Here is a 16,277-nt window from a genome sequence, read left to right as displayed (position 1 = left end):
GTTAATGCTAAGCTTAGTGCATATGAGGGTGACTTGATTGAGGGTATAACTATATATCGAAAGGCTGTGGGCATCATTATATCAATTTGATGCTCACTAGGCTAGACCTAAGCTACACAGTTGGTTTGGAGAGTCAATTTGAATGCAGCTTCCATGGAAGCCACATTTGGATGTAGTGTAGTGCACATTGATCTATGTCATGTCCACATTGGAATATTGCTTACTCTACGGTGCAAGTGTACCATTGTTTTTGCATGGTTACATAGATGTAGATTGGGCTAGTAGTATTTCAGATAGAGATCTATTAGTGGTTTTATGTTTTCCTTTGAGAGTGATGTTGTTACTTAGAGCAGCAAGAAATAGCTTACAGTTGCTTTATCTAGTACAAAGGTAGAACATAGAGGTACTACAATTGTAGCATGTGAGGAAACTTAGCTACGCAAGCTACATGGTCATTTGGGAATGCAGGTGGATAAGAAGGTTATCATCTACTATGATAACCTTAGTAGAATTCAATTGGCTAAGAACCTAGTATATCATATGCAAACCAAACACATAGAGGTCCATTACCATTTCATTTGGGAGTAAGTTCTAGCAGGTGATATTGACTTAGTTTATCTTAACATAGTAGATCATGTTGTTGACATTTTCATCAATTTCATGCACACATATTGTGGTACTTTCACATCAGTCTTTTATCATGTTATAGACTTAGTCTTTTGTGTGGAAGAAGAAAAAAGAAGAAGGAGATTTCAGCCATATCTCTCTGTGTTCTCAAGTCTCCACATTACTTTTTTGTGTCTATGTGTTGTTGGGTGCTTCACCTCTCTCCCCTCATGTCTATTTTCAAGATAGTGCTCTCCATTGTGATCATTTGATCATTTTATTGTATTATAGTCTCATTTAGTTGCCCCACTTGTTGTATGAGCTATTGTATATGAACTGAGCAACCCATTATTATCCTCACACACATACTTTAGAAAATTTGTAATTCTTGCAAAAGTTAGAGGTTTATTGGTTAGGGGATCAATTGGATAGATTTTCCCATCAATCCACAAGTCCATGTACTTCAATCCCATCTACCTGTAACTTTGTAGAACCTTAGGGTTGTTACTGGTATGTTGGGTCATTTTAAACAATGGGGCATATTCATCCTCTACTGCAATATAAAGTTCTTTTTTTCATACATGCATTTTACTTTTTACTTGTGCCTTAGTTGTTGTAGGTATATAAATTGATTATAGAGAAATGCTAATGAGAATATAAGGTTTAGTATTTGGAGAGTTAGACTAGAAAGAAGCTAAATGTCACACTTATATGTTAATAGGAATAGGGCTATTGAGTTTATAGTGATTAACTAGAAAGGCATAGGTAGAGATACTGAGATAGACACATAAAGATGTTAATGAAAATAGTTGGTTTAGTTTCTATATGTGGAGATAGGTTAGAGGTGATGCATAGAGATATTAATAGAAATGGAGATCTAGACTTGGTTGTCTCAAGAGATAGAGTAGAGATGCACAAAGAAGCACACAAATGTATTAAGAGGAAGGAGGTATCTTAATGCAGTGAGGGAGGATAGACCGATATACATAGATAGATTGGATTGCATACAGTAGTTCTGGATGAGTGATTATGAGCAAGAGAGGTGAAACAAATTATACATACAAACAAAAAAATGGATATAGAGAGCTTTGAGTCTTTCAATTTGATGGAAAATTTTCAAGGTTGGGCAATAAAGTAGAGTACATTTCTATTTTTTTATTAATGTGAAGGAAAATATAGCTGGGAAGGAGGAAAAATCAGACATGTAAAAATAAGTTAGACGTAGAAACATAAATCAAGCAGATTTGATGCAATATGTTTGAAGAAGACAAGAGAATAAATGTGTGTGCGCACTGATGCCATGTCATGTAATATGTTAACATTCCAACCCACACTGCTACTTTAGCCCAAGTTGGTGGCTAGGTCATCATACCACTCCCAGAATTGCATTAAATCACTATCTACAATACCCTCTATTTCCTTGCTTCATTGATTTGAGAGCATGGACAATCCTCTCTAGTGTCAAATTACATGGACCAACACCATCAATGGTATGATTGGCCAAAACTTTGGCTAGAATGTGGCTGACTTCTTCCCTCTCCTTCTTTAACTATTTATCGTTCTCTCTCTCTCTCTCTCTCTCTCTGGCAGTTCTATTCCGTCAGGGGATACAGAGACATATCCAGTTAGTGAGACGAGATGAGGAGGCCAATTACATATGGATCAGAGTGCAGATATCAAATGAGAGATGGATCTATATGGCAGTATGCTACTTTTCACCACGAGGGTCCAGATATGCTACTATGCAGGGTGATATTCAGGCCAGAGATTCCCCCTCCCCTTATTCACAGCTCTCAGAGGACATTATTCTGTATTCTAGTTTGGGTGAGGTCTTCCTTATGGGGGACCTCAACGGGTGCACACAGAGCTGACAGTGTGAGAGTTTTGATATGGAGAAGCTAGAGATCATGAGAGCATTAGACCCTGAAGAGTTGGGGATCAGTCGGGAGTCAGCAGATACTGGGCCAGATGCCACAGGGTATGGAGGGCATTTACTTGAGCTTGGTAGTAGACATCATCTCATTATTTATAACGGGATGGCACGATGGCCATATTCAGGAGGTCTTACATGCTTCCCACATGGGGGGGCGAGAGTACTGTAGATTATCTACTCGGACTGATCGATGGGATGCATACTATCGAGTCCTTCGGCCTTGGGAGACTTCCACTCGGTGACGATCATACCTTTCTTAGTTTCTCACTCCTCACCTCATTACCATCACCAGCTGCAGATATCATACCCCACATGCATACTACCATACACTTCACTCATGAGCTCTCACATGTTTACTCACAGCATCTGGAGGAGCATATCACGTCACTTGATCCATACACACCCCTTGATACACTGACCACTGATATCACACGCATTCTGCATGATTCTGCTACACTTAGTTTTCCACATCACACATACACGCACCCCCCTCGGACCGGTACCATGCCACAGAACAGGTGGTATGATGATGAGTGCAGAGATCTACGTCGACAGCTACGCGATTTGGAGGCCAAAGGAGAGATCACACACAGACAGGCGCAGAGACGCATGCACCGCTTGACCCGCCGTAAAAAGCAGGAATGAGAGGAGGAGAGATATTGGGATATATATCACCTTCTTATGAGCAGAGATTGTGCAGAGGCATGGAGGCAGATCAGAGAACCACGCTCACCCACACCGATACATGACCCTGCAGTATGGCATGGATACGCACAGAGTTTATATCATGTACCCGCACAGTCGCTGATACCCACACCATGTACACCGAGACCGGGTATTTCATCATTTTTCACCACTAGTATGGTGAAACATGCTATCTCACGGTTACAACATGGCCACGCTCGAGACCAGTTTGATCTTCAGGCAGAGCATATTATATATGGCAAAGACACATTGGCTCCACTCATTGCTCACCTCTTCAACCGTGCATTGTCTGAGGGGTTCCCTGACTCGTGGACAGAGCACACCATTGTACCTATCCACAAGTCAGGGGATCCTATGGATCCTAACACGTATAGGACCATCATGATTGGGCCAGTTTTGGCCAAACTTTATGGCACGGTGATGGAGGAGGAGCTCAGCACGCTGGCAGAGAGAGAGTGCATGCGCGCACCCGGACAGGCAGACGTGCATTTTCTACCATAGACCACATCTTCACTCTCCGTTGCCTGGTCGACCAGACACGAGTGAAGAAACAGAGATTGTATTGTTGCTTTGTGGATTTCCGCAAAGCCTTTGATACGATTCCGAGAGAGAGGCTTTTCAGACGCCTACTTGATCTGGGGGTGGATGATGACATTATGTGGGGTATTTATGCACTATATGAGCGGGTTACTGGTAGAGTCAGATGTTCGGAAGGTATATCAGATCCCCTTGTGAGCACCATTGGTGTGAAACAAGGATGCCCACTCTCACCGACTCTATTTGGGCTATACATTGATGAGATAGCAGAGTTTATTCAACAGCGAGCCGGTGGAGGTATAGATCTCAGTGGAGCCACAGTTCATATCTTACTATATGCAGATGACATTGTGTTGGTCTCAGATTCAGCTCAGGGATTACAGCAGCATTTATTAGCATTGGATGATTTTTGCATACAGAAAGGCATGACAGTGAACCTTAGTAAAACCAAGGTTCTTATATTCCATACATTAGCTCAGATATGCAGACAGAGTATTTTCATGGCAGTAGCAGGAGGGAGTATTGAGGTCACTAGATCAAATGTATATTTGGGAGTCACCTTTACAGCAGCTTCAGGGATTTTCTTGATGACACAGGCAGCTCGTGACCGCCTCACTAGAGGATACTCAGCATTGGCTCTTATGGAGCGACAGTGTCATCAGGCACATTTCCAGGAGCCCCGCACCAAGGGGTGGCTCTTTGATACTCTAGTCACTCCAGCACTGATGTATGGAGCATCTATATGGGGGCCAGGCCTTGCTGATTATGTATGGACATTGATGGAGAGACCTCAGGTGATCATGATATCTAGATTGATTCGTAGCAAGGCCTCAGTCCCACATGACATTGTGCGAGCAGAGCTTGCCACACCGCCCATGCTAGTCGAGGCATTATTTCAAACAGTCTGCTTCCTACACAGATTTCAGGATATGGACAGAGATCGCATTGCATACAAAGCATATATGGCATCTCAGGAGATGGCTTGAGCGGGGGATACCACATCATGGTATGCACAGACTAGAGCTTGGTTTGACAGACATGGGCTGGACATTGATAGACTCCCACCTCTTCTATATGATACTCAGGCACCCACTTACACCCTCTCTCTCTCTCTCTGAGAGAAACAGAGTCATCAGACAGGAGATATGGCATATTTATATACAGAGGACATGGGTCAGCCCTGCACAGCCACCACTGCCATCGAAGATGGCACATTATTATACACAGTTCTTGAGCATATCAGAGCAGGGATTCATAGAGATTCTGAGATATATGCAGATCTATATGCCACATCGATTGAGAGTTCTTATTGGACAGCTCAGGGTATCATCACATCAGCTTATGATTGAGAGTGGCAGAGCCAGTGGCATCCCACGGGAGGAGAGGATATGCCCCCTTTGCAGATCAGAGGTGGAGAGTGAGGAGCATTTTGTTCTCAGATGCCCGGCATACTCAGAGTTGAGATCTAGATACACATTGAGCAGCTCACTTCAGGGATGTATGACTGATATGGATCAGAGATCATTTGGCCGTTTTCTGGGAGAGGCATGGCACATCAGAGAGCAGAGCACACAGCGGGTCCCAGTCAGAGAGGGGCCCACCCAGACGACTATTACACAGTTCTTTCAAACAGACAGAGTGAGAACTACTGTACCAGCCTCCAGCCAGACCTCTAGGCTCACACTACAGCAAGCTGAGGACCAGCATACCTGATGCCGCACGAGGATCCATGGGTTTCGGACCCCACAGCCACACCGACAAGAGATCCGGAGGATTCTTGATCTACATCGACAGCAGACTGAGATCCGACGACACTCAACACATTGGATCTCAGACCTCCAGTTTGCTCTTTCTCCACCGCCGATGTACCATATCCTGCATCCAGGAGGGATCACCTGCTATTAGCGACTTGGACGACTGCTACTACATCCCAGGATAGTATATCTCCCTACATCTGTTACATATACACATCGCACCACTTTATCACAGTCGACAGTTGTTCCCCTATCACAGCCAACATTTGTTCCCCTTTTGTAGCCATTATCTAGAGTGCCAGAGCTACATACGCACATACACATACACGACACCTATCACACTCACAGCACCGTATTTTCAGTTTCCAGTTTTTAGCTTTTCATTCAGCACTTTTATTTTGGATAGCTGGACCTCATCAGTTGTATCACAGTTTGTCTCATAGGCCAGTTTTGGTCTTTAGAAGATGTTAATATAACTTTCTTTATTTCTTTCTCTCTCTCTCTCTCTCTCTCTCTCTCTCTCTCTCTCTCTCTCTCTCTCCTACAATGGGTATCCTTATCTCACCATCACATGTATCCTTCACTACCTCACCATTGTGAGAGCCATATGTGAGATATACTAGAGTGTGAGATTGTAGTGTAGGCAGCATTTTCAGTTCTCACGCTCCAAGTTAGATGGGGGCTTGTGGTAGAGGTAGCCATTTGGGCACCTTTGTGAAGCACGAAATGGTTTACCATTTCACACTTTGTAGAGGTGCTCTAACTTGACCCATCTCTATGCCAAGTTTTTTCTTTATGTTAAGTAGGTTTTTTTCTTTGTGTTGGTGTTGCTATTGGTTCTTATGCCCAATTAATTTGCCCATGTGGTCTAATAGACATTCATACACTACCTTAAAATGACATGACATTAGTGCACACACATATGCATAGGCATGCATGCATTTTTCCCTTTTGTTTGAAATTTGCTATTTGTTCATAAAGGTGTTGTTTTCTTGGAACCTCTATGGAAAATGACACATTTGCAAGCAAAGGTAGAAGTTCTAATTTAAAGATGATGCTTGACAATTTCTTTCTTAAGAAAGAGAGAGGGAGAGCAACACATGTAAAGTTTGATTACTAATAAGATGAAGGTGGATAATTTGTGAGAAAAGTATAAGTTGATACTATGCATTCATATAATCAAGCATACTACCCTAAGATTGACTTTATAGATATTATCATTGCCCCTTAATGTGGATGTTCTTGACGTTAGTTTCACACACTTTGTTAAGCACGTTAATAAAGTTAAAGACACACCTAGTAGGTCTATTTTGTATCAAGGTTGCATTCCGATATAAGTTACTACTCAAAATATTATGTGTAGAATTACTCATGAGAAAATAAATATATTAACTATACTATGAGTTAGTATTGTAGGGGTTTAGTATTTTAGGAGTTACCATAAATATTGCAGGAGTTCACTTTTTCATTTGTTGTTGTACTATAAAATTTTGTGGCATGATATAAAAATGTTTTTAATATATTCATTTCAATCATGAGGTTTGCCTCTTTCATCACTTTATGCCTTCTTAAATTGTCTTTGGATTGCACATAACTATTGGTAATATGAGGATAGACACCTTGGTGCCACTAGCTTTGTTGATCCATGATCAACATACAACACTAGAGTTGTATTGATCAAAGTTATGAGGATCCTATGTGCACCATCACCATCTTTTGAATAAAACTTGCTTGTGCATTCCTTCATTTACAATGTGCATATGTGAGGCATATGTTGATAGAGTAATGATGCATAGAACTTGCTTTCTACTGGCCAAGTGGATGATGATATCCAAGCTAATATATTAGTATCACTATATTTTCATTGGGAACTATGACCTTTCATATGCTCATATGCACACAAGCATTGCATTTAATTTGTAAGGTATAAGTATTGATCATATTAGAGACCATATAATACTTCTTTTCATTTCTACCATCATTGACATCTTCATGTGGGTTGGCCATGCGGTACATAATTTTTACTACAAAGTGGATGAGTTCTTGGATGATATTGAGAGTGAACTAACTCATTGGAGGAGCCGTTTGTGATTGTGGCCAACTCACTATTCCATTGGTCTTGGTGTTGAGATGATGGAGTTTATATATTTTCTACCATGGAATAATTTCTTTGCTTTTCTCCCAATGGCTATTGCAATGTTTGGTAGTCTATATGTTTTGGATGAGGGTTGTTTCATCATTTGCAATCTTGCAAGCCATTTTCCTATTGTTGTGAAGGATGAAAAGAAGGCAAGGTTCATGCACCACAAAACCCTCAGCTTGTTGGTGGACTATAGATATATGTATGAGAATGAGAAAGAGGCATGAAACACATCTATATATATTGAGTTTGACTTGTATTGTGCAAGGAGACATGCCCTAGGAACTAAACCATTCATGATTATTAAGGTGAGGATACTCATGGTCACAATCTTCTCAAGGGACATCCTCAGCCCATCATGAGAATAAAGGAGATGAAGTTTCACTGGCCCTATTCAATGAAAAGTGCAACATGTTAGGGGAGCAAGACACAATCCTATTGTATAAGCATACCAAAGTGGGCAATCAATATCTATGAAGAGGGTCGGAGCACGTGTCCCATTTTTATAGGTAATATTTATATTAAAATGTGTAAATAGAGATGTGTCCCATGCTTTATATTGGGATTTTTTGGGTAGGTGGCTACTATCTACTATCATTGACATGTTTGTTGGTTGCAAAAAGTTGGGTTGAGCGAGCAAGGAGACAAGTGGAGACATTACTTGACCACTCCTTAGGCATAGAAAATGAGAGCATATTACTTTTCAAGAGTTATTGTGTCAACTCAAGTTTAATTGATAGTGTTTAGGGGTTTACTAAGTTATAAAAATTAGGTGATTTTATTATAGTAACTATATCAACTCAAGTTTAATCTATAGATTTAATAAGAGTAATTGTAGTGGATTGTGGACTAACTTGACAATATTTGGGTCGGTATGATGCAAAAGTTTGCTTTTTTAGTTGTAATGCTCAAAAGCTCACCTAAGTAGGCTCACCAAAAACACACACACACATGCTTGATATCGTTTAACTTCTCAAACTTCAACTACAACTTTCTAGCTTTAGTATTTGTACCAAACAATTTGACCATGTTATTCCATGCTTGTGCAAGATTGTTTGCAACCTGTGTATGCGCAATCATGTTGTTTGAAACACTAATGGAAAGCCACTATGTAACTTTTCAAGTACCTTGGTTACATTCCTTAAATTCCTTGGCCTACTGAAGCATGGCATTTTCCTTTGGTAACTTTGGAACCTTAGCATTATCTCCTTCAGTGCAGTCCCAGTAACCTTTATCCATAAGGAAATTGGTCAATCTAAACTTTCAAGGATGGGAGTTATACTTGTCATCATTGACAATCAAGTTAAATCCCTTAGAGATTGTGCAGAAAAATCCAAATATCTACTTTTATCAATAAAATACTAAATCAAATAAATTGTCACCCATATTGAACTCAGTACATAAGCATACAATGAACAACACCTATAATGTATGATAGCCTATAAATACTATCTACCACACCCAACACTTGCAAGTTGTTTGTGAAACGACAAGGTTTGCAAAGTTTGTGAACCTTACCAAATTCTCACGTGAATACCCTCTAACTCCCAAACGGTGCTCAAAATACGAATTTGACCATACAAGCTTAGATCAAAGGTTTATAACACTCCCTCAAGCACTCCAAGCTTGCAAAGATGTCTTGTTAATCAAAGATCATATTAGAGATATCTCCATAGGTGTACTCCACAATGAGGCTTCCTTGTAGATCTTATGCTTGGAGCTCATATCTCCTCACCTAAATGGCGCTCTAACAACATGAAAAGATAGGGAAGAGAGAGAAATATTGCGGTCTTGCAAGATATACAACACATAGGGAATGCATACATGATAGGAATCTAAAAACCCTAGTTTTTTCTTCTTCTTCTCCACTATGACAGTCTACCATGCAAGTACCAACTAGGTTAGTGTTATGAATGCGAAAACAATCATTTAGGTACATGATGTCAAGATTGTGGGAGAGAAGGAGGGAGTCTCGCTTGTAGCTTTCTTGAATGCACAATGGGGGAATACACACACAGGTGGAGGCTGAAAACAGTTTTCCTCTTCTTTGTTGTGTAAGCCAAAAGAACTCTAGTACATAGAAATAGAAGAACCCTATATATGGGTCTCAAACCAAACTCAACTAACTAAGGTGGCATACTAACTGAGCCAAGAACTAGAGTAGATAAGGATAGCTGTCATGTAGCTATTATTCATGGGCAGTGTACCAACCGCAACTGACAAGTCGGTGACATAAATGCACAACGGTCACCCTGGCATATCACGAGTGGAGCTCGATATCTCAACACTCCCCCTCGAGCTCAATCCCAATTCTTGCACACCAAGCAGGTCTTTGAACTTGCGCAGCTTCTCTATGCCCAATGCCTTCGTAAATATGTCAGCTACCTGATCCTCTGTGCTGACATAAACTAGATCAATAAGACCTAGTAAAACCCTCTCCCGCACATAGTGATAATGCACCTCAATGTGTTTTGTTCTAGCATGATAGACTGGGTTATTTGCCAAGTGTATATTGCTCATGTTGTCACAATAAATGACAACTGGCCCATCTGTAGGCTGATGCATATCATAAAGTAGCTTATGCAACCAAGCTACCTCACATGCAGCCATTGCTGCACCCCTATACTCAGCCTCTGTGCTCGACAAGGCAACTGTAGGCTGTTTCTTGCTGCTCCAAGTGACTGCAGCACTCCCAAAAGAGAACACATATCCACTGGTAGATCGTCTATCAGAAATACTACTAGCCCAATCAGCATCAGTGTATCCATGCAACTGTATCTGAACCCCAGTCTTATAAAATAGTCCATACTGCAATGTGGACTTCACATACCTGAGTATGCGTCTAGCCACATCCAAATGCGGTTTTCTTGGAGCCTGCATAAACTAACTTACCAATCCAACAACATAGCTCAAATCTGGCCTAGTAATAGTCATATAAATCAAACTTCCTACTATGTGTCTGTACATAGTAGGGTCTTCCAAAAGCTCACCTGCATCTGCGCTCAGCTTCACATTCTGCTCCAAAGGAACCGAAATAGGCTGATAGCATGTCATCCCATATTTGGACAGCATGTCCAATCCATACTGCCTCTGCAAGAGATGTATCCCACTTGGTGATCTAATCACCTCAATGCCCAAGAAATAACGCAGCTCTCCCAAATCCTTCATCTCAAACTTCGGCTTCAATAGCATTTTCACATGAAGGATATCTTCATCACTGTCACCTGTCATAATCAAATCATCAACATAAATGACAAGTAGCATAATACCTTTCTTTGTTTTTCTCACATAAAGTGAGAAATCTACCTTGGAAATCTGAAAGCCAATAGTGACAAGATACTGTCCTATCTTGTCAGACCATGCTCTAGGTGCTTGCTTCAAGCCATACAATGCTTTCTTCAACCTGCAAACAAACTCAGGATGAACAGCATGCACATAACCTGGTGACTGCTCCATATATACCTCTTCTTGCAAATCACCATGCAAGAAGGCATTCTTTACATCCATCTGATGTAAAGACCATTCCTTTGATGCAGCCATAGCAATGATTGCTCTTACAGTTGCCATCCTTGCAACCAGACCGAATGTTTCTTCATAATCAATGCCATATGTTTATGCATACCCCTTGACTACTAATCTTGCCTTGTATCTGTTCACAGAACCATCTGCATTGTGCTTCACCTTATAAACCCACTTACAGCCAATTGCATTCTTACCTTTAGGCAAAGGTACCAATTCCCATGTAGCATTTGCTTCCAAGGCATCCATTTCTTTATCCATGGCTTTCTCCCATTTTTCTTTTCCCATGGCTTGCTCAAAAGAAGTGGGTTCTGGTTCCTGTATCACTTTGACCATATATACATAGTGAATGCTGTAAATCCATCATATTTCAACCTATCCGCAGGATACCTAGCTCTGGTAGACCTGCGCAAAGTAGGTTCACTCCCAGGTGCTCTCAAAACATCCGTGGTCTTCCTTACTCCAGGTGTAACAATAGAAGGAATACCCAACTCATCATCAATGCTCTGTTCTGAGCCACTGGATTCACCATCCACATAAGAGTGACCTGCATTCACATCAAACATGGACTGATCTACCATCTCTTTTCCTTTTCGTGATACCTGAATACCACTATCTGCATTGCTTTGAGAAGATTCTCCTGATCTCAATCTGCCTGTCCATGGCGAAGAATGTGAACCACTGCTAGAGGACGCTCCAGGTCCACTAATATTTTGTGACTGCTGCTGTGAATTCTGTGCAGCATTACCATTTTGTGCATCTACATCATCAATCACATTTACTGGTTTATACCAGCTACTCATCTCATCAAAAACAACATCTCTGCTCACTGTAAACTTACGAGTAGAAGGGTTATAGCATCTATACCCTTTCTGCCTATAGAGAGTAACCAATAAAGATGCACTTCTCAGCTTTTGGATCCAACTTGGATCTCAACTCATCTGGCACATGAACATAGGCAATGCAACCAAAAATTTTCAAATGAGAAATATCCGGTTTCCTACCAGTATACCTCTCCTCTGGAGTCATCCCATGTATTGCTGCAGTGGGAATCCTGTTCATTATGTAGACTGCTGTAGCAACTACCTCAGCCCAATAAAAATCTGGCAAGTCTTTCATTGAGCATGGCACGAGATACCTCTCCAATATGCCTGTTTTTCCTTTCTGCAATTCCATTTTGTTGTGGGGTATGACTACATGAATATTGCTGCTTTATGCCATGCTCCTGCAGGAACCTTGCAAACTCATTTGAGAGGTACTCTCCCCCTCCATCTGACCTTAGGCATTTTATTTGCAGGCATGTTTCTTTTTCAACCATAGCTTTAAGAGTTTTGAAATGCCCAAAAACTTCACTTTTCTTTTTCATAAAATACACCCAAACTTTTTTGCTATAGTCATCAATAAAAGTGACAAAATAATGACAGCCTCCAAGAGATGCAGGTTTAGTAGTCCACACATCAGAGTGGATTAATTCCAATGGCTTCTTACTCTCTTGAACATGTCTAGGAAATGGTTTCCTTGCCTGTTTTCCAAACTGACAGGCTTCACATACCTTATGCATTTCTGCAACCTTGAATTTAGGCAATCCTACAACAATATTTTGGGCCTGCATTGATTTAAGTCGCTGTACATTAACATGACCAATGCTTTTATGCTAGATATCAATATCTACAACTACATCAGTCCCATGTGCAAACATTGCTGCACTCAATTCAGGCATGTCTGCATCCAATGTAAACATTATGCCCTTCTTCTTTCCTTTTGCTATCAAGTGACCTTTATTTTTCATATCCTCAACAAAGCATCCATGAGGATTAAATCTGACCTGTAAGCCCTGCTCAACCATTTGACCAACAGAAACCAGATTCTTGGTGATATTCGGGACATGAAATACATCTGACAGGTATTTCTTTTTCCCATCCTGCATAAACAAAGGAATTTTTCCAATCTGCACAATAGGATGTGCAGTATCATCATCAGTCTCCATAAATCCTGGTTTTTCCATTTTTCTTGCATCCTCCATCCATTCTGCATGACCTGTCATGTGGTTTGATGCACCTGAGTCAACATACCATACATCGTTGCTTTCTTCTGCATTTGTCACATAATTGTTCATGTGCTGCACCATAAACAAATGCTCATTTCTGTCATCACCCTGTCTAGTAGAAGATGCATAATTCCCTTGTTGCAATTTTCCATTCATGATGTCATTCTGCTTTTTATAGCAGTCTTTAGCCATATGACCCATTTTACCACAGTAGTAGCATTCAACATTGCTGTTTGCATTTTGCCCTCTTTGCTATCCACCACGACCTCTTTGGCTCCCCCTGCCTCTAGAGTTACCATGTCCTCCTCCATAGGACTAGTTTTCTTGAGTCTGCTGCATATTCTGATTTCTACCATGGCCTCTAGATCGACCTCCTCTACCTCTGCCTCTACCTCTTACAGCATTTGAGTAGAAGACAGCTTCTTTTGAAGTTCCTCGTGAAGAAGATGCACCACCATTTCTCTGCTCTTCAGAAATTAGAAGAGCAATCAACTCCTCAAAATCAGGAAATCTTTCACGGACGGAAATGGATGTTCGGAACTGTGCATAATCCTTTCCTAGACCATTCAAAGTCACAGAAACTAAATCATCATCTTCCACTGGCGACCCAATGGAAGCAAGTGCATCTACAATCTTCTTCACCTTCATGTGGTAGTCATTGATGCTCATACTTTCTCTTTGCACATTATGCAACTCTTGCTTGAGCTGCATTTTCCTGGCTTGCGTATTTGTGCTATACATTTTTGACAAAGTATCCCATGCCTCCTTTGGTGTACTTGCATACTGAATATGCACAATCATAGAGTCTGAAATACTGATAGACAACCAGTACATAACTTTCCTGGCTCTCTCATGCCATGCTTTAAATGCCTGCATTTGCTGTTGATTGGGAACATCAGGAAGAACTGGTTCTTCTTCATTTCCTACAACAAATTCCCAATATCCTTTTCCCATAAGGAAATTCGTCATTCTAAACTTCCATGCTTGGAAGTTGTTCTTGTCAAGCTTTTCAGTGACAATCTATGAAAGAGAATCAGACGCCATTACAGAACACTGCAAAAAATTCTGCCACTGCAAAGAACACAGCTTCAGCCTCACAAGGGCAAATCTGCAAAACTGACGAAAGTGGTATTTGACCACACAGTCACTTCCAAGTGACGATTTTGCATCAACAAGCAATAAGGATGATTCTGTAACTCCCAATGTCTCTGTGCACAAGCATACAATGCAATTTCTACAGTAACTTTTCACCGACCTGTAGAACAGTGGTCGCACAGCATAAAATAGGGTCTTTTCCTAAGTGCGTGCAGAAAACTTTCGCCTCCAAAACAGGCCCCGAAATGGCCTCAAATCAAAAAACAGGGTCACCGAGGGCTAAAGCGCACTCCCACAGCATATACTGCCCTCTTACTTCACCGCGAAGGGCGTCTCAACCTGAGACAATGCACTCTTGCAATTTCTGGCTGTGCTACCTGCAGAGATCTGCTCCCAAAACAGAAAATGAAAGCAACATTGCTCCTCTTACCAGAACACCGCAAACTTGGTTTGCTTTCTTGAGCTCCTTACCATGAACAAGGCTCTGATACCATGTCAAGATTGTGGGAGAGAAGGAAGGAGTCTCGCTTGTAGCTTTCTTGCTTGCACAATGGGGGAATACACACACAGGTGGAGGTTGAAAACAGTTTTCCTCTTCTTTGTTGTATAAGCCAAAAGAACTCTAGTACATAGAAATAGAAGAACCCTATATATGGGTCTCAAACCAAACTCAACTAACTAAGGTGGCATACTAATTGAGCCACGAACTATAGTAGATAAGGATAGCTGTCATGTAGCTATTATTCATGGGCGGTGTACCAACCGCATCTGACAAGTTAGTGACATAAATGCACAATGGTCACCCTGGCATATCACGAGTGGAGCTCGATATCTCAACACATGAATGTTAGGTTGTGTTGAGTTTAACATCTCAACAAATAGAGCATGTTTGCACACAATTCACACGCATCAACCAACTTGTAATAAGAGAAACTATGCTTTCTCCAAATATAAAGATTGAAATAAAGGTAGGACACTTAGAAACAAAAAAACTAAAAACAACTAAAGAAATACTTGGGACTTGAAACTACCCACGATGTAGGTGCATGCCCTTGGACAATGTCCAAGGCCTTCCAACACCCACATCAAGGTGAGACCTTAGTCCTAATAGATCCTTAGACATTGGAGACATGCCCAATCACAACCTAATCGATCAAATAATCTAGTTAGTCTATCAAGAAGTGAAAGGAGCCATAGGGACAACTCCAACTACAATGGAGAGAGATGAGGGCTGAGGAGATGCCTCGGATGATTTCTAAGCTTCAATTGACAACTTCCAACAAGTTGCCAATTTTGATGTCTCCACTATGATCCTTGAGGTTAGAGAAATGAAACTTCAAGATTGCAACAACAAGCAACAAATACTCTCAATGATTGCTAGACCTTAACAATGATGCTAGACACCAACTTGCAACAATGTGAGCAGAGATGGAAAGTATATATAGGATGTTGTTTAATGTAGGAGCTCATTACATGATTCTCTCTTGGATCTCATGTAATGATATATGTTCGACTACCCAAGCATGTTACAAGTAGGGTCCCACATTGCACACACCATCCTTATTGGAATGGGAAACACTCCAAGTGCTAGAGATGTCTAATAGAAGAACTACATACCATCAAGTATATGGCTAATAGTGAGGTATAGCAAGTGTAGATTAAATAAAATTTTGAAATTATTGAGCAAGGTTTAAGGAGTACAAAAGGCCTCAAGCATGGTATAATCATGACACCCACCAATGTTTATTGTTAATTTATTAGCACATATATATTAACACCATAATTAAAGTGGGGACTTATGATAATAGAGATTATGTTACCTTGCACTCTTATTATGTAATATGGATCAAATCACAACTAAGTGCATGGTATAATCATGGCACCACCCCCCACTGATGTTTATTGTTAATTTATTTGCACATATATATTAACACCACAATT

The sequence above is a fragment of the Lygodium microphyllum genome, chromosome 22 (assembly GCF_053477565.2).
Source record: "Lygodium microphyllum isolate KBCC chromosome 22, Lygodium_microphyllum_v1.1.10, whole genome shotgun sequence".
Lineage (NCBI taxonomy): Eukaryota > Viridiplantae > Streptophyta > Polypodiopsida > Schizaeales > Lygodiaceae > Lygodium > Lygodium microphyllum.
This window is presented reverse-complemented; position numbering follows the sequence as displayed.